This window comes from Megascapheus bottae, chromosome 6 (assembly GCF_031878675.1).
Source record: "Megascapheus bottae isolate mThoBot1 chromosome 6, mThoBot2.hap1, whole genome shotgun sequence".
In the NCBI taxonomy this organism is placed as follows: Eukaryota; Metazoa; Chordata; class Mammalia; order Rodentia; family Geomyidae; genus Megascapheus; species Megascapheus bottae.
In genome coordinates this window covers 38,907,412-38,927,290 of record NC_143514.1, presented here as the reverse complement: position 1 = coordinate 38,927,290, position 19,879 = coordinate 38,907,412, and the positions used below count along the sequence as shown (strand labels likewise).

The 19,879-nt window shown below is 43.9% G+C and overlaps 1 protein-coding gene across 3 annotated transcripts in view; it reads right to left on the bottom strand.

The window, feature by feature from the left end:
• Gng12 (G protein subunit gamma 12) overlaps window positions 1-17,728 on the bottom strand; it is a 130,191-nt gene extending 112,463 nt beyond the window's left edge. Inside the window, exon 1 of one of the 3 annotated variants that reach the window (XM_090334632.1) lies at window positions 17,696-17,728. The gene's annotated coding sequence lies outside the window, so the exon portion shown is untranslated. Of the gene's footprint in view, window positions 1-2,098; window positions 2,120-17,034; window positions 17,121-17,695 lie in introns of those variants that run through there. The other 2 variants (XM_090334633.1, XM_090334634.1) reach the window with 2 other exon arrangements.
• Window positions 17,729-19,879: the final 2,151 nt, after the last annotated feature.

Sequence of the window (19,879 nt, the reverse complement as noted above, 5' to 3'; positions counted from 1 at the left end):
AGCCTCCAGAGTAGCTAAGATTACAGGCATGAACCACCGTGCCCAGCTAGCTACCTTTAAGGTAGCCAGGAAAGTAGGTAGGCCTGGAACTGAGATCTCTGAAACCTGAGTAGCTAGGTTTACAAGTATAAATCACGCAGCACAATATTTCTCTTTTCTAAAAAAAAGGGAGGGGGCCCTATATTTGTATGAAACAAAACTAAGCTATCTGTGAAGGTTGTAAGCTGCCTTCCTTTGCAACCTTTACTAAATCCTAAGTAAAAATAAAATATGCGGCTCAACACAAATATGATGTTGACAATGGAAGCCATTTCTAGTCAAAACTCAAGAACCTTTAAAACAATTTATACAGGATACTAGTGGCTCACACCTGGAATCCTAATCAGCCAGGGCAGAAAAGTCCATAGGATTCTTATCTCCCAAGTGGAACTGTGGCTCCAGTGGAGAGTGCCAGAAGTGCATGAAAAAGCTATGGGACAGTGCTCAGGCCTAACTGAAATGCCAGTATCCATATCATGGGTGGGGGTGGAGAGAGCAGACTTTGCACTGGAGGTATAGTTCAAATGGTAGAGAACCCTCTAAGTAAGTATAAGACACTGAGTTCAATCCCCAGTACTATCTACCTCCACCCCAGCAAAAACCATTTTGCTCCTAGACTTTCTATATAAATTTGGCATATTACGGAAGCCCATGGGCTTTAAAATAAAACAAGAATTCATCCAGTGTGACTTCTCTGAGACAGGCCTCAGACAAGAGCCCTGTATACCTGTGTGCCTCTGCAGAAGTGCTGTGACTGTGTTAGAAAAGGAAAGGAACCTTTCTGTTTTTACTTAACAGGGTAACACCAATAGTTTGTTTGTAAGTAGGAATCACTTTGGCATCTTTTTTTTGGGGGGGGGGGTTAATGTAACAGCTAGATTAGACAGAGTACAGTGTGAGTCAGGATCTATGATTCACATGGATTGCAGATCAAGGTGATGAGGAAAGGAAACCAACATTCTGACTCCTCAACCATCAGTGCCTGATTCATTATCATACCTGCCTACCATCCTTCAGGAGAAAGTCCCTCCAGAGTTCTCCTACAGTGCCAGAATCCCGTGGAAACCGGATAAGGGCCAGCTGCCCTTGGGTGGTACACCACACGGATGGGCATAGTTGGCACTGTGATTTCCAAACTGACTCCTAGCTGATATGAACCTGCAGGCACCTCTGCAAGCCATGATTCGGGTCACTTCAGCCCCCAGTGAAAATGCTGGGGTGCTAATCCTTCTGAGAACAATTTTTCTTCACAAAGGAGGAGGAGGAGAAGGAGAAGGGGGAGGAAGAAGAGATATAATGTAGGCCAAACTTTTGAACACTGTTCAAGTCAGGAAAGCTAGAATTCAGATTCCTTCCTATGAGTTCACTCACCCCTTTGCCTAGCACACAGTAACAATTATACCCACTTGGATGGTTAGCAGAACATGCTCACAAGCACAGTGCAGAGGGACTTTTTTCAAAGGGAGTGGGTAGGTAGGGCCAGTACCAAGACATTGGCTAAAGAGGGAAATCTGGATGAGAGCCACTGCCCTTGGAGCCATCTCTGCAAGAGCAATCATGGTTTCCCAACCCCTTTCCTTCATCAGGCTCCTCTTATGGTGTAGAACTCAAATTAACCATCTAGAATTGGTTACTAAGTCCTCTCTTTCTCAGAGCCTCCAGCTCTTTCCCTGGTTTCCAGATCAGTTCATATACCTTCTGGGTGTGGCTGAAAAATACCTATGGAGCAGGCCTGAGGCTCTCTTGCCTCATCCTGCCCACTCAGCCGTCTAGACACAGGCTAGGTAAATGATAAGACATCCTAAGCCAGGCTAGCATAGTCCTCTCTCAGTGCACAGGGTAAAGATTTGCTATTTAGAAAGTGCCTCAAACTTCCTATCTGCATGGTGGAAATTACTGTTTGATCAGACTCCTCACAAAGCTTTTTGAAAAATTCCCGAAGTTAGATCATCCCTATTTATTTATTTTGGTGCCAGTCTGATGTATGAACTCAAGGCCTCATGCTCTCACTTCTTGGCTTTTTCCATTCAGTGCTGGTGCTCTACCACATGAGCCTTACCTCAGTTTGTGGCTTTTTGCTGGTTAACTGGAGATGAGTCTCACAGACTTTTCTGTCTGGGCTGAATTCCAACCTCAATTCTCAAATCTAAGGCTAAAAAATAGGATGATAGGCATGAGCCACCAGTGTCAACTAAACGATTTTAATATTATTTTAATTCATTGCAAATTCTCTAGTAACTTATTGTGTCTTCTACACACCCAACACAGTCTGTTAATAGCAATATAAAAATTGAAACACACTACCGAATTCAAAAAGTAAAACACATTCTACAGAGGAAATAGAAATACAGTGGGGAAAACAGAAATTGTGGGTAAAATTACCCAGTAGGAGCCAGTGACACACACATTTAGTCCTAGTTACTCAGGAGACTGAGATCTGAGGATCAGTTTGAAGCCAGATCAGGTAAGGAAAGCCTGTGAGACTCGTAAGAGCACCAAAAAAGCTGGAAACAGAGTTGTGGCTCAAATGGTAGAGGGTTAGCTTTGAGCAAAAAAGCTCGGAGACCGTGCCTGGGGCCCTAGTTCAAGCCCCAGGACTAGTTTCAGAAAATAAAAAATACTTACCTCATCCATTATAATCATTAGTATTCTAGTTGACTACTTTTCACAGAAAACTCAGACAAGAAAACTTAAATATGCCGAGAGATGGAGGTAAGAGAGAGCCAGTTGATACCAGGGAGCAACATGGAGCATCTGTCAGAGGTATATCCAAGCACATTAGGTATACAATTTCAAATGAAGCCTCAAGACAACATAGGAGGTGGGCAATGGCCACTATTCTACTTTACAGATAAGGAATCTCAGGGTCAGAGAGACAGTCACTTGGTCAGTCCAGGGCTAGTAAGTGGCACTGCAGGGCTTTGCCAAGGCTTGACTCCAAAATATGGATCTTACTCTTCTATCATATGGCCTATACCTTAACTGTGAAACCATCCGACTCCCCACCCTCCTGTTACTCCTGTCACATTTATCAGATTTTCCTTCCTTATTGTCCATCTATCGATCACATCAGCATGGTGGCCCTTACAGCAAGAATGAAGGACTGCTAGGGCCTAGTAAATCACTGGTATCGAATAAATGTCTGGTTAATGGATGAAAGAAACCATAACAATATGCTAGATCTCAAGAGACAGGCAGAAAGGAGGATGGTGTGAGAGAAACTCTCAAAAGTCAAGACAGTACCCTATTCATCCAGTCTTATAATTACAGGTGTCTTGTCTCCAGGCAGAGGAAACTGGGAATAACACTGGGGGATGGGGTGTACAGGAATGCAGCACTGATCCTCACTATCTGGACAAGAAAACCTGCTGGTTTTTTTGTTGTTGTTTTTGTCTTGTTTTGTTTTTGTCAGTGTTGGGTTTGAACTTAGGGCCTGGCCACTGTCCCTAAGCCTCAAGGATAACACTCTACCAATGAGCCACAGCATCACTCCCAGGTTTTGAGTGGTTTTGGAGTCTCAACAACACTTTTCTGCCCCAGTTGGCTTCAAACCTCCATCCTCAGATCTCAGCCTCCTGAGTAGCTGGGATTTCACCAGGGCATGAGCCACTGGTCCCCAGCTAAGACCTACTGGAAGGATAGTTTTTGTAAAATGTGATAAAAATGAATGGCTAAAACTGGACAAAATGAAAATGCAGCTTTTTAATGGATACAACAGATATAAAATAATGGTCATAGTGTTACAAAAATTACTAAATGTATCCTCTCCATGTCAGTGCTTAGATCTAGCTGTCCTTTGTTAAATGGGTGGGGGGAGGGTTGACATGGAGAGCAGCAAGCAGGATGGGGACAGCCTATGGTAAGGGATTGAGAGCTAATAATGCCCAGTGTACCAGGGTTCTACTGGAAGTGCTTCCCACCTACTGCAGGTACTATTATCACCCTAGTTTGGGGGATGATCAAACAGACAAAGAGCAATTGACAACATTTCAAGGTTTCAGAGCTGGAAAGCCAGTCCTTGAATCTGGGCATTAAGAACTCACGACCAATTCCCTGCTGTCAGCCCGGAAGCAACTCATTAGATCTCTGATTTACAGGAAACCCCCATGGCAGCAAGGAGGACAGAGGTCAGGAGGGAGGTAGTATTCTGTACAGGCAGGGGTTGGTCAGGAAGGGCCGGGGGCTGGCTTTGGTCAGAGGTAGGGAATCTAAGGGTAAGAGGTGAGGAAGACAAACGTGAGTCACATGACCCAGGAGTTACAGAGTCCTGTAACCTAGAAAGTGGGAGAAGTCTCTAACAGACCACCAAGAAGTAAAAGCAACAATGTCTACCTGAATCTGAAGAGCCTGTGTAGGTGATTGGATGTTGTTTTGAGAAAATTCTAGAACTATGGTCCTTGAATTGTTTGATGAGTTCCTGTGGCTCCTTGTTTTGGGGGCCAGAAGAATGGCCTCCTGCTCTCACTCAGCTTGTTCACTCACAGCTGGCGTTCCACTATATGCAGCTCCATTTTTTTAAAAGTTCAGTTCTAGCAGAACACTTTCCTCTTTTTGTCCTTTCCCCTTTGCCTCAGTTCCCTGTGAGATAGTTAAAAACAACAACAACAACAACAACAACAACAAAAATACAAAGAAACACAAGAATGAAAGTAAGGTAAAAACACTTCCTTGAGAATAACATAATATACACAGAGGACACACGGTCCCAACAGCCCACTACAGCTTATTTGTAAACAAATCACAGATTTCTCTGTGAAGCTACTTGCATTTTCATCAAATCCAGACCACATGTGCATATACACATTTTTGTTTTTTGTTGTTTTATTTTGTTTTCTTTCTTTCTTTTATTGGGGTAATGTACAGCGGAGTTACAGTTACATCCATCAGGTAGTGGGTACATCATTTCTCACACATTGATACCTCTTCTTATGTTTTTGTCCCTGTTTCCCTCCCCCTGCATAAAGACATTGTGTGCGTGTGCCTGTGTGTGCGCGCGCGTGTGCAAGCAGACTCTTTACGATGATCCCTATGATCTTGCCCTGCTTACTTCTCCTCCCTCACCTCCTAATAAAGGGTCTTCCTTTCTTGTATATCCCTGTGCCCCCAGGTCTCCATTCAGATGTGACCTCTGCAGAGTGGTCTTTACTAAAGACTTGGCTAAGGCAAGCCTGCATCCATGTGGCGCATCTCTCATCTCTCACTCCCCACTTCGCTGCCTTCATAGAATTCATCCCTATCAGAATGGACTTTGCCTATCTAGTTCAAAACCCTATCCCTACAGGTAGGCAAACTCATAGGTATATTAAATGAAACAAAGGTCACTGCCAAGGTAACCATGGCTCATACTTATAATCCTAGCTGCTTAAGGCATTGAGATCTGGAGGACCACAGTTCAAAGCCAGCCCACATACAGCCAGCAAAAAGATGGGCTAGAGGTGTGGCTCAAGTGGTGGAATTCTTGCCTATCAAGCAATCTGAGGAAGTATAGCCCAGAGTTCAAACCTTGTAGTGGTAATAATAACAATAACAATAACAACAACCCCTTAAAAATGGATAAAGAGACAGGAGCTTTGTCTTCAATAAGACAAACATCTAATAGCAAAACAAGTTTGGAAAACAAGAGAGAGAGACCCCAGCACAATGGCTCCTCTCCTGTGTTCCTTCCCCTTCCAGCAGGCTGCCTTACCCCTCAAGTTTAACAGGTGAACACATGACATATCCTGTTCCACTTTTTACACAGTATCAACAGGGTAGTGGGACAGGCAACAGAACACCATAAAGACAGCATGAAGTCCAAGTCAGACATACCCATTTTCATACCCTTCCACAGTATTCAACCTCTCTAAACCTTTCTCCTTATGAAGTGGGTAGTGCTCCTTACCTCAGTACTGCTACAAAAAAACATGTGTATGAAGCCAGTACAAAGCTGGAACTCACGGAATAACCACCATCTTAATTATCATTGAATTTACTGCCCATACACTATACTCTCTCAATTAGGGTTTGGCACAGGAATTAACTACATGAAAAACTTGTTGAGATTAAAGGTGATGGATATTATGTGACCACCACGATTGTAATGTCAATTATAATTACAACAACAGTTAACACCTGAGCACCATTATTAGTATATGGAAGGCTTTATCAGTAGTTCCTCTACTCCTAAGGCCAAGACCATATTTATCAATTATAAGATTCTTTTGCTCACATACTTTGTTATAGAGATAGGAGGCATAGTCTCTGTGTGGGCCTAATCTAATTAAACTAACCAGACAACCCTTAAAAGCAGAAAATTTTTCTCTAGCTGGGGACAGACATATAGAGCAGAAGTGATATCAGAGAGATTCAGGCCTGACAAAAACTGATATACAGAGTAGTATAGCCAAGTACCAGAGAGGTCTCTAAGAGACAAGAGTGGTGGGCCATACCTGGAAAGACAGCAAAGAACCAAAACTTCTCTCTGCAAGGAACTAAAAACTACATGAATGAACCTGGAGATGGATTCTTCCCAGAGCCCCGCATTAAGAGTGAAGTGGGCCAACACTTAATTTCAACCCAATAAAACTAGCCACACTCACCTTCACTTTTGACTTAAAGAATTTGGACATATTAATTTGAGTTGTACTACACTACTTAAGTTTGTGCTAATTTGTCAGAAAACAAATATCTTCTTTGTAGGTGATGTTTGTGGTTGGCAGGCGATTGGTAGCATTTTTTTTCCCTTTAGTGACACAAGAGAAAAGTGGCACGTCTTGTAATGGATGGAATCTTAGCGTTGTTGAAATATGGTGCTAATATCTCTTGTTTTCCAAATGGACAGCAGACTAAGTGGTCAGGTGACTTGTGCAGCTGATTTCGACAACAACTAGAGCTGTCAACCCATCATCTATGATGACGCTAGAGAGATCCTAAAAGTTAGTGGATCCTATTCAAAGACCTGTGAGCATCCAGTATTATCTCCTCAGACCAGTGTCTGACTTGGGACCACTAGCTCACTGACCAGAAAGTCCCAGCGAATTCGGAAGGTTGACCTTCAACAGTATTTACTCACCCACTATTAAGCGGGCATCCAAAGGTATCTTTCTGGTTACTAGAGACTGAATGTCTGACTGAGATCATGTCTTTGTGGACTGGCTCTAGACTGGAGGAAATCAATACAATAGGGGGAATTCCAGATAAAGGCTACAAAAAGTATACAGACAGCATTGGAGACTGAGAAGGCACAGCACCCCAACCTGGAAGCAAGATCCCCTCTGGGATTCTTCATGACGTTCATTTGTTGCTGGTAAGAAGACTCAGAGAAAGAGTTTATCGTTACAGGTTTGTTTTTGAACAAGAGTTTCAACACAAGCTGGCCTGGGATTATGTAGACAGTTCAGCTGGCTTTGAACTCATAATCTACCCAAGTTAGCCTCCCAAGTTCTAGGAGTACAGGTAGGTACCACCATACCCAGATATCTTACTGATTTTTTTTTCTGATGGAGGTATAGACCAGCTTCATATAGGACTACTTATGAATTCCTATAAACAAAGAGGCACAACTATCTTTTTACCAAATCATTATTTCTCTTGCATTTCAGAGAATTTACTCTTAAAAAGATGAAACTCTTAACCAAAAACAACAAACCAGGAGCTGCCTGAAGAACATCTCCAAAAGCAAGATGCAACTTCAGTCTTCCAAGATTCTGGGATGTGGCCCATTCTCTCATGTTACAGTTTAAACCTTTGTCTTCTTACACCTAGAAGAAAGTAGAACAGCTCCCTGATGGTGAACTAAAGGGAGAACAGGAGCCCAATTCAGAAAGTAAAGAAAAGGAAGTTTCACATATGTGACTTTTCTGGAGAATTCTAGAGTTCTTAAAAGATTTAGTGAGAAATGTGATAGGAATTTACATATTTTCAGTTATTCCCTCCCTTGTTTTTTTGTTTGAGGGGGAGAAATTCTAGACTAGAAGATCATTTTCATCATGGTTTTGGAGAAGCCCCAGGTTAATAATACCATTAGCTGAAAACTATTTATAATTCAGACATTAGCAACTGGCATAAAACCTTACTTTCCACCTCTCTTGATTTTGCACTGATGATTTGGCAACCTACTCTATTCTTAGGCCCCCAAAGAGCCATTACATTCTTAAGTCTGTATTTAAGAGATTCTGACAGAGATGCAACCCAGAGGAAAGGTCAAGAAAGATCCACAGGAGGATCTACTGACCCCGATGATGCCAAGTCAAGGCATACAGATGGCCCAAACGTCATTATTCCTCTAGCAATGTGAACATCTTTCTTCTAAATTGCCATTTCTCACTAATCAGACTTGCAAAACCAAAACAAGCTGACACTTTTTTTGTTGGCAGAGTTATAGGAGGGAGTCAGCCAATACTCAGCTCTGAAGGAGCTGGGATACATGAGGGGGGATACAGAGCTCAGTGACTCAGCTGACTCACTTCTGTGAATCAGTTTTGAGGTACATCGATGCACTAGCAGAATAACTTATTTAGCCTATATTCCTCACTGCAAAAAATGAATACAGCCCAGAGAATGGTCCATGGTATATGCATTTATTAAAAAACAGTTATGCTTTTAAAAGAAAGAAATTTGTCTATGCTTACCAATCTCTGGGCTATATTAATTTTAAAAAGCAAGGCCAGGTTTCATAAAAGAATGTAGAATAACATATCAACATACCATATTTGGTGGTTTGGCTTTTTTTTTTTTTTTTTGCCAGTCCTGACTTGAGCTCAGAGCCTAAGCACCGTCCCTGGGTTTTCTCAAGGCTAGAGCTCTACCACTTGAGCCTCAGCACCACTTCTAGCATTTTTCTCTGAATGTGTTATTGAGCAATCGAACCCCGGTCTTTGTGCATGCTAGGCAAGCACTCTTCACTAGGCTAAACTCCTGGCCCCTATTTTGTTCTTATTGGTAGTTCTGAGGTTGGAACTCAGGATCTCCCACTTGCTCCTACCTGGTACTCTACCTACCACTTGAGCCACATTTCTAGCCTGCCTTTTTTGCTGGTTATTTTGGAAACATCTGGTGGATTGGTTTCAAAACATGATACTACAGGTCTCAGCCTCCTGAGTAGTTAGGATTTATAGGGGTAAGCAACGTGGGACTGACTACATGTTCTTATTTGATTGCATTTACAAGTCAGTACTTGCAGGCAGTGTAAAAAACAGGCTCAGATGGGGATAAAGTGGGTTTCTCTTTTTTTCTTTTCTTTTTTTCAGTCATAGGGCTTGAACTCAAGGCCTGTGCACTCTCTCTGAGCTTTTATTTGCTCAAGGCTAGTGCACTAATATTTTGCGCCACAGTTCTAATTCCAGTTTTCTGAAGATAAGAGACTCAAAGACTTTCCTGCCACGGCTGGCTTTAAACAGTGATCCTCAGATTTCAGCCTCCAGAGGAGCTAGGATTACAGGCATGAACCATCAGCACCTGGCTTCTTTTTATTGTGGTGGTTGTTATTAATGTTTTCCTTTTAATGTGTGAGTGGGTCTGGGAGATCAGATAAATCTATCACCTCAGGGATTTGGTTTTTTTTGGGGGGGGGGTTAAATGAAGTGTTATATTCGCTGTTTTTTCTAGGAGTAGAGGGAATGAAGCTAAGGAATTCGGCTCAGGAGAAGGATCTGGGAGACCTGGGCTTAGGCAGGAAGTTCTCACATGGAGTCAGCAAGTCAGTGAACCTCAGTCCAGAGTTCAAGAGGTAAGTAGAGTGAGTGTGCACAGGACAACTTCTGTCCCATTGAGTGTGGGTGGCCTGGAGCCCTTGATATAAGCAAGAAGGAAGAAGGAGAATTTCAGGCGAGCAGGAAGCCAAGGTAAAACACTAGGGTCAGGCTAGATAGTATGCCAGGAACATTTATTTGCTCCCTGGATTTCAACATAGTAGCTGAAGCATACTACTTATCAAATATGCATGTTAAGTAAAAGAAAACACGTGTGGAATATCTAATTTTAAGAGATGTTCCTGAAAAGTTGAAATGTCTAGAATTTTATAATACCAAAGCATCTGAAAATCCAATCCGTAAGTTTGTTATTTACAGAAATCTCATAGAGAATCCATTGAGAATTGTTATCTTAGTTATTTCCGCTTTGGGGATTCTGAATTTACGTGATGAAGACTATATTTAACCAGGTTAAATGAGAAAAAGGCTTCATGGTTTAGGGCCTTGTGACTTTTTCCACAAAGTATAATTTCCCCATAAAACAGCAGGATTCTGAGTACAGACCAGCACCTTTATCCTTAGCACCAGGTCCTCAGTAGCTAGACTTACCAAACAGAATTCATCCACCTGCCTGTGAATTCCTCCCAGGAGCAGAGCCCAAGAGAGAATTCCAATTCTCACAGCAGGTCTGCTGTGTCTGCTGCAGTCAGGCCCAGGTTTTTTTTGTTGTTGTTTTTTTTTGTTTTTTTGCCAATCCTTGGCTTGAGCTCAGGGCCTGAGCACTGTCCTTCGACTTTCTCAAGGCTAGAGCTCTACCGCTTGAGCCTCAGCACCATTTCCGGCTTTTTTTCTATGGATGTGGTACCTAGGAATTGAACCCTGGTCTTCGTGCATGCTAGGCAAGCACTCGACTACTAGGCCATACTGCCAGCCCTTTTTTTGTTTTGTTTGTTTGTTTTAATTTTTTTTTGTTGTTGTTTTTTGCAGGCCCACCTTTAAAGAGAAAGGGCTGTATGAGAAGAACCAGTTGGCATTAAGGGGATGCAGAGAAACTCTTGAGTTTCTGGTAGCTGTGGCAACAAGGCTCTCCACTTCTTCCTCAAACAAGAAAGTCTTTTTTTCCCCCCTAAAAGATGCCATTGCAAAGGCTCCAGCAGCTACTGTTCTTTGCATACTGCCCCAAGGAAGAGGGCATAGCTGGGCAGAACATACACAACTCTTTATCCACACACCCAGCTGTTACTGCTACTCCATCCCCCATCACACACACTATGTGATGGTGTGATCACCTCAGCATGTACAGGAGTAGCAAACAAGCTGCTGTTTAGTTCACTGTAAGTGCTGGTTCTCTCTGCCTTTAGGCGTGACGGAATAGAGGAAGAAGGCCATTGGAAGGGCCTTGGTTACCACTGAATGTGTGTTTCCTAACAAATACAATGTTTTTTTTTTTTAAATTAGGAAAAAACAATGGCTCATGCATATATCACAAAGAATGTGCTTTTATTTAACTGATATTTTAGTGCAACACTGAGGCTCCTCATAGAATTAATGGAGCTGCTGAGATTGAAAGGACTTTGAATTGCTGCTAGATACTGTGCCTTTGACTCTGTGTGTGTGTGTCTGTGTCTTGGGGGGAGAGAAGTTTGCAAAAGCCAAAAAATTAAATAGAGCGAGCTTTGCAGGCTTGATAGCATCACAAAGAAGTACCTTACATCCTGGCAAGGTAGGATCTACCCCAGGATACATGGCTATGGGTGGATCTGCAACCCACTCCCCGCTGAATCTGCTTCCTTGACTAGAGTTTTGAATAGTGAATAGCCTACACCAACATTTAACACAGTCCTGAAAATAAATCACAATCCAATCCTACTTTTTGGCTAAATATCCAACCTTCCAATGAAAATTTGTCTGAACAGCCAATTGTGATTGCATACATCCACATGAAGTACCATGGTCTAATATGCAAGTTGTGGTCTAAACATTCAAAAGGTTTCACCACGATAGGTAAAACCTAGCTCAGAAATCTAGTCTACTGGTTTCTGAAACCCTTATTTCTAATTTACCTGCAACTGAACTTGAATAAACCTTCTGTGTTGGTTTTATCTACATAGGGTCTTCAATGTCAGGGTTTAATGCGTTTGAATTCACTTTGAGAAGTCTCATGCTTCTCCCCTGTAATAATTTCTCTCCAAAAAAGCAAAACACTGAGGTCATCATAAACACGGGAGTGTCAACATCCTGGTGGGCTGACTGAGGGCTTAGTGTCCGGTGGTCATGGACATGTTGGCTGGAAGCATCTAAGCTACTGAGAAACCTATTTGCCTCTGCAGACTAAAGACCCCACCCCTATGGGCTTGTGGAGATTTACACACAGCCATGCTGAATGAGGGAAAGTCTCTAGTGGGAACACAAAAGCAGTGGTGGTAGTGGATTCAGACTACACTCTACTGAGCATGCCCAGTCATCCAGGACTTAGGCTTCCCTCCTCCTCAGCCAAAGGGGATTCCAGATCAATTATATGCCCTTGCCTAAAAAGGCAAGGAAGCCCCCCATCCCCACCGCCAACTCAACTATTTGCAATCAATGAGTGAAAGGTGCGGAAAATTCTAGCAACTTATTTACTCAGAGAGAACTAGAACATTTGCGTTTATAACTAATCTTCCAGCAGAGCTGCAAGTATCAAATCTGAACAGTTTGCAACACTCTGATTTCATGATCATTAGTAATCTTCTGAAAGGCAGACAGACCCATTAAAAGAAGACAAAAACCTTCCTTGTCCCAGGATGGCAACCAGACACTGGCAGCTAAGCACTTTTATGAGACCCAATAAAACCTGCCATGATAAACCAAACATTAAGTGAGACAAGGAATGATTTTCAAGAGAGACTTGAAAGTTAATGGAATAATCCAGTTAGAAATTACCTTTAGTCAAATCACCTCCACACTCTACTCTTAATCCAAGCTGCCTCCTCAGTCCTGTCTGGGAGAGGAGGAAAGGTGGGAGCTCAGAACCTGTTGGCAGGAGCTGACTGGAGAGAAGGACTTGGTCTCCATTCCTCTCATCTGCACTGTCAAGGTATCCTGGGGAGAAGCACTTCACAGGTATCTGAAAAACTGGTCTTTGCACTCACTTCAGACTTGCTGAGTAACACACTCATTTTGGAGGCATTGATCACAAGGGCACAAGGGGGATGAGTCCATGAAGAGACTTCTGGTGACTCATCTTGTAGAAAGAATCCTCTGCTCATGTTTCTCTTGATTTGACTGACAGCATTCCAAAGCTGCCTCCATAAAGGCCTCTGTAGGCCCCCCTCTAACATAATGCATCTGCACCATGGGACCTGGTAAACACCCAATGCATGAGATGTGCAGGCAGCCCAACTATGGGGCTGATTCTGTTCTTGCTCTTTGAACTGAATTCAGACCATTAGGGAATTTCAGTCTCCTCATCTGGGCTGTTGTAGAAATTCTGCAAGACTATAAAGGGCTTGGAAGGGCCCAGGAAGGGTCCAAGGTATAACACATCTCAGTATGTTGAGTCACGTAAGTGTGCTACAGTCACTTTTTATTTGTGAAAATTTCCTGTTAACCTAATGTATCCTTCCTTGTTATTACATGTCTGACAGACTGACTAAAGATGGAATACAAATGCAGATCATCAATGAAGATCTGGACCCTGGAAGTGACACATTCTACAAAGTCAAGGTTGGTAGACTTGGCCTATATGCAGATCCTTATTACCTACTAGTGGATTTTGCAAATACCTCTTACAAAGATAAAACATCCAAGCTTCTGAAACAGCCTCCCTTTTAATGCAAAGGTTTAGGCCATGAAAGGTGGTGTTTTTTTCCAAGACAATGATAAAAGTTCTGCTACCTGTAGTCACAAACCAGTAACAAGTACACACATGCATTCATTACCTATTATAAATACATGCTAGTTGGTGTGAAATAGGAGAAACTGGGAGAGAGGCAGCATAATTTTGTTTTAAAAAAAGGCAATAAAATTTTAAACTAGTTGTAATTTTATAATGTAGTATAACCTATATATGGCTTTTCCCTGCACTTATAACAGACTTCATGTATCACTGATTTTTTTAGGTTTCTATTAAAGGAAATTGACTGCAGGTTTAGAAGAACTAGCTTATTCAATTAGTATCACAATTGACATTTAAAAGGAGCTACTATCTAATTACTGTATATTCTCTTAAATTTGTGGGTACTGTATGGCAGAATTCTTTTCTTTTTGTACCTGTCCTGAGGCTTGAACTCAGTGCAAGGGTACTGTGTTTGAACTTTTATGTTCAAGGTTAAAGCTCTACCTAAAGCCCAAAGCTAAGGCTACAGCTCCACTTTGGCTTTAAATATTTTTTTGGAAGTTAATTAAAGATTAAGGGTCTCATGGATCTTCTTGCCCGGGCTGGCTTTGAATAGTGATCTTCATATTTCAGCCTCCTGAGTAAGTTTACAGGTATGAGCCACTGGCACCCAGCTATTTGGCAGAACTCTTAAATTACTGAGCCTTTTTAGATTTGGGGGAAATAATATTGTGTAGCTGTTTTCCTGTGATTAAAATAATGTATGTTCATTATAGAACATTTGGAACAATAACTGAATTTACCATTTACTGAAATGGATGCTCCACATAGATTGGTGCACTCATTCCTCACACAGTTCTTTATGAAGCATAAAGAGATTAAGTAGCTTCCCCAGTCTACACATTCAGAAGTCTCAACCATGAATCCATCATTATGTTACGATGTTTTAGGAGTAAAAGTAATCAATCATTCATTCCATCAAGTCCTCTACTGTGTCAGAGTATAATGTCATAGGCCAGAAAAAATTCATAACACTGAACTCTTAGAAGTTATTTAAAATTACTATAAACCACAATTTCTGAGTCCCCATGGAACAATTAACAAGATTAGCATGAGCTAAGATTTGATCTCTCAAGTTCTAGGCACCTCACATGCATTAAGGGAAAACATACTGAAGCTTAAAGAAGATTTTTTTAAAGAGGGAGGATTCTTTTTTCAATTTTGCAGATTTTTAACAAAGGATTCAGTGATGTAATGAGTTGAACTCCCTCCCCACCCCCAACATTGAATGAACATCCATTCTCACAAAAGTTTAAAAATAAAGCAAACACCCACAATCAGTCCTAGCACATTTTAAGGCTTATCTGTTGGCCTTGGACATCAGTACAGGAAAAGCAAATAACTGGATATCCTCAGGTCACTTTTTTTTTCACACTTTAATTAAAAACCATCCTGATTCTTCTGCTCATGGTTTAACTTCCTGTAGCATCACAAATATTTGTAACAAAAAATAAATCATTAAAAAATTAAAAGACAATTTATGGAACATTTCCAGTTGATCTTAAAATGCGATGCAACTGTTGTTCCTAAAAATATGTTAAAGCTAATCTTTCAATCATGATCATTCACAGGCTGTGGATGAAACACCATGTATTCACATATACATAAATATTCACACACACATAAGTTGAAGCAACTTCTTTGAAATTTAAATGTTCTCCATCCAGCAAAGTTCAGACTGCCATCTTAGAATCTATCCAATAGCTTGCTGACCAAGCAAACTACATAAATAAATAATTTAGATATTTACTGAAGGGTGGTTTCAGCTTAAGAATTTCCAAAGGTTTTTTTTTTTAATCCTTACAGTAAAGCTAGAGACCACTAATACCCTTGTTTAACAAATCAAACTGACAAAGGTTAAATAATGAGTTTCCTCATCCATGCGTATCTTCCACCAAATTTTACCCCCAAACCACTGTTAACCTGCTTCTCTTCCTAATTAGGGCTCAAGAAAATTTACTTCCAGAATTTACCTTCCTAGGATAGGCTTAAAACAAAAGGCAAAAGAAACAAATAAATCCACCAAATGAGTCTTGCACTGTCAAAATTCAAGGTTTTCTTTTATTTCCTGTTAGAAGGATGTATTTAACAACAACAACAAAAAACAATCAGGCATTAGGCAACCATTTCCTCAAGGTTTTTGACTAACAAGCCCTTTGCTCTCATAACTTGACCAACAACTCATTCTCTAGCAAGTGACAACAGAAACCCAACACCACAAACGTAATTGTTAAAGAGAGCTAAGCTCTCAAGACTGGGCCTTTCAACTAGTTTTCTTTACACTAGTTTTCTGACTCTTAGGAAACACAGGTTTACCTTTTTATATATTTCTATCCATTGGGTTTCCAGATGTAAAAAATCACTAGGGCTAAAACGGAGCTGCCTGGTTTATAAGACTTAACCACACAGTACTTAAACTGTTGAGCATTTATTGGACTTAAAACAGAGCTTTATGGTGCCAGTTAAAGGTGAAGAGGCCGAAACTGGATATGAAAACCCTCTATTATCATTTAAGTCTGCACGTTCGATGACTTTTAAAAACGTGTGTGCATGACATATTTGCGTCTTGGGAAAGGGGCTTGCTAAAACAAAACAAGTAGACCAGCTCCTTACTTGAATTCTTTGGCAAGATTAAAATGCAATCCTTCCTGCCTTTCGGCTTCCCTTGGGAGGGGAGAGGCAAGGGCTGGGTTTCTGGGATGATTTACATCCACAGTCCAGCAGCAACCCGCAACGGTGCAAGCAGGGGACTATTCCTTTTTTAAAAAAACAAAACAAAGCCAAGCCTCTGCTTTTAAAACGGAGAACACACAGCAGACACAGACCATCCAAAAGATTCATTATAGACAATCTATTCAGGCGAAGCCACAACCGCCCCAGGAAATATAAACAGTGTCCGCAAAGACAGCAGGGCCGAGAGGAAATAACCGATGGGAAGGAAGCAGATCATGTGAAGTTTGTCCCAAAGTGCACAAGGTCTGAGAAATAACCGGTCTGTTTCCAGTCGGGGCAGCCATTGAAAGGGCCTCTTGGCACGTGGGCGCAGGGACCCTCCCCGGTCGGGGCTCGGTGCCAGGCTCGCCCCCCACCCACTCAGCACAGGGCCACCTCCGCCCCCCAGGTGACAGGCTCCTTCTGACATCCTTTACACAACTTCCACGCCGGAGCTCGGTGAGAATCCGGCTCCCTGTTGAGAAGTTATGAATGGTAGAAGCCAAGTGCACGAGATACTTTAGGCGCGGGTGGGGGGAGGGGGGGATAAGTGAGGGTGCGGAGACCTTAGTGACAAACTTTATATATATAAAAAAGCACTTATTGATATTTCCTAATTAAAATGAAAGGCGGTCACCCGCGTACACGGAATCAACTGCCAGGCAGTACGATCTTTACAACAACAAGAAAAATCACGCATGGCTTAAGCCTGAACTTTGACCTCCTCCCCCTTCTCACCTGCAAATGGTCTCAAGGACGGCGCTGGGGGTGTGGGCTCCTGGATCCCCCTGGAAGGGGGGAGCTGCCACTGGGGGTTCCCTCGGCGATCCGCTATGTTCCTCCCGGAGACCCCCACCCACCCACCCCCCCCGACGGCGTACTGAGGCTGCGCCCCCCCCTATCCCGCCCGCCGGAGAAAGAAGAGGAAGACAGTCGGGAGAGGGGCGTGGCGCGCCGGTGCTCCCCCAGACGCCAGCCTTCTCGGAAGCCGGGCTCCGAGGGCCTCCCCCGCGGGTGCGGGGCGCCGCGGGCCCGGGAGGAAGCGGTGGGGCACGCGGGGGGCCTTCCTCCTGCCCGACCCTGCCCGGCCGCCGAGGCCCGGGGCCCGGTCCCGGAGACCCTGGCTTCCCGCGCCTCTGGGCCGACGCCCGTCGAGGGCGCGCACTCCGTCCCGGCTTCAGCGTCCCAGGCCCTCTCTCCTCCACCCGGCTGCCCAGCGCCCAGCGCCCAGACCAGCCCCCGCCCTCCAGGACACTCTTCCCTCCTTCCTTCTCCCACCCCCGCTCCCCCTCCAGCTCTCCTCCCCAGCTCGCGGGACTCAGAGGGGCCACCGCCCCGCGCTGCGCCCCAGTTCCCGGCGGGGACCGACTCCCCGGCGCCCGCCCGCCCGCTCACTCGCCTGCCAGTGCGCTGGCCCGCCGCCGCCGCCGCCACTGCCGGGACTCGGTCTCTAAGGGATCCTGGAGACGGCTCCGACCTCTCCTCCTCCCGCTCCTCGGGCGCGGGCTCCGCCTGCTCGGGTGGGCGGGGGCGGACTGCTTGGGGGCGGGGCTTGCGGCCCGACGGGCGGAGCTTTGGGCTCAAGCTGCGGTCCGCAGAGCTTGCTCAGGCCCCTGGGGGAGGGAGGGGGAGGAACGCGGGAAGGCACCTCACCCCGACACCCGGACTCCCCCTTCCCCCCCGCCTGGGCTCTTGCAGATTGGGACGCTGTGAGAACTCCAACCTACGTTAGGCCATCCTCGCCTTCCTCCTCCCCGAGTTTTCCGGGCACTTGGGGTGGGGGTGTTCAAGGATTCTTGGGTCCCCACTCCGGCCAGACTCCTGGCAAGTTCACTTGACAGGCGAACGCCTTGACCGGCCCCATACCTAAGGTTCCTGGGCTGTGATGAAGAGCCGCTGCCAAACCCCTACACAAAAGTTAGGCTCCACTCCCAGAAACTTCAGAGGAAAACAAGTCACAGTCACATTTAAAGGGCCCTGAGGCTAAGGGGGTGGTTTTTGTTTCCCAGAAATGAAGGTATGATCAGATTGATAAATTTGAAGTACTATCCACTCATCCTGAACTTCTCTCCTCCCCCTCTTCTAGCCCATAGAATTTCCGTGTCCCAGTGCTCAGAACTTGGCAGAATGGTGTGCAATTAATTAATTGGATTTGGTTGGTCTTTTCTGGATGGATTCAGGGTTGGGTAGATTGAAGGTCTGCTTCTGCTTGCAGACTTCACTCTGCTCATGCAGCCCATCAGTGAACTGGGGAACACCATCGTGTGCCGGGTGATGGGGGTGATTTGCCAAAGAACAGAGGTTTGCTCCCGAAAACTTTCTACTTCAGAAAGAGAACTAAAATGTTCTGAAATTTTAACTCTTGGTTGACTTCTAGAGTATTCCTAAGTATCAGGTCTGGGTGGGGGTGGTGGGGAGGGTTGTTGTTGGTGGTGGTGGTGGTGCATATTTCCCTGTGTGTGTGTGTGTGTGTGTGTGTGTGTGTGTGTGTGTTCACCCTCACATATGCACGTTCCAATACTGGGGCTTGAACTTAGTGTCTGGAGTTTTTTTTGCTCAAGGTTGGCGCTCTACCACTGGAACCACAGCTCAATTTCTGGCTTTTTGATGATGAGCTGGAGATAAAAGTCTGGTGAATTTTCCTGCCCCAGATGGCTTCAAGCCAGGGTCCTTAGATCTCAACTCCCTGAGTAGCTAGGATCGTAGGTGTGAGCCCCCCATTCACCGGCTCCTGTCTGCTTTCTTGTTTGGCAGGATAGAGGTAAAAGAGAAGGTAAAGCCAAAGTAGGTTACTCAGGACCCATGTGGGCAGAACCCGTACCTGTTGTGGAGTCTTAAAGCATTGCTAAGGATGTCTGCATGCTGAGGAGACAATGACATCACCCCCATGGGGGAGCACTGAGGACTGCAATAAGGAGTTATCTTCCTCTTTGATTTCCTCTTGACCCCTTCTCAAGTCTTGCTGAATTCATCTGGGCAGAGTGCAGAAGGGACATCACAAGTAGAGGAAGTGCATGGTTGGATGCCTTGCTCAAGGAGTATAGTCTTAGCAACCTGTGGATGGCATGATTGTTGGGGTACAAGCCATAGCCTGTTAGCAAAGCCGTTCATTTCCTGCTGTACAGCATTAGGAAACACTTGACTGATTTCAGGTACTGACAGCTCAAAGACACCTTATACAGAGCAATCTGACACCAGAATTGACTACTACAATCGCATTTATTGCTAGTTTCCTTTTCCAGGGGCAGGCTTTTCATGTATTGTACTATACTTTCCTCTCAGTAAAATCTTGGAGATAGAGGCATCAAGAGCTCAGTGGCTTGTTGAAGACTTTCTGTTTCCAGACTATTCAAGCACTGGCCATATTAGAACAGCACCAGACTATAAAGTGTCACCAGAACAACAATGGAAGGTAAATACATAGAAACTTAACAACACAACAGAATCTGTTGAGTCTAATCATTACAAAGATAACCTTTTATTTTGTATGCCTTTTTCCCCTCAGACTACCTTGTATCATCTTGTTATACAAAAGTACCAGCCTACAGCAAATTGAAAATAAAATGCAGGTGGCAGCCATATT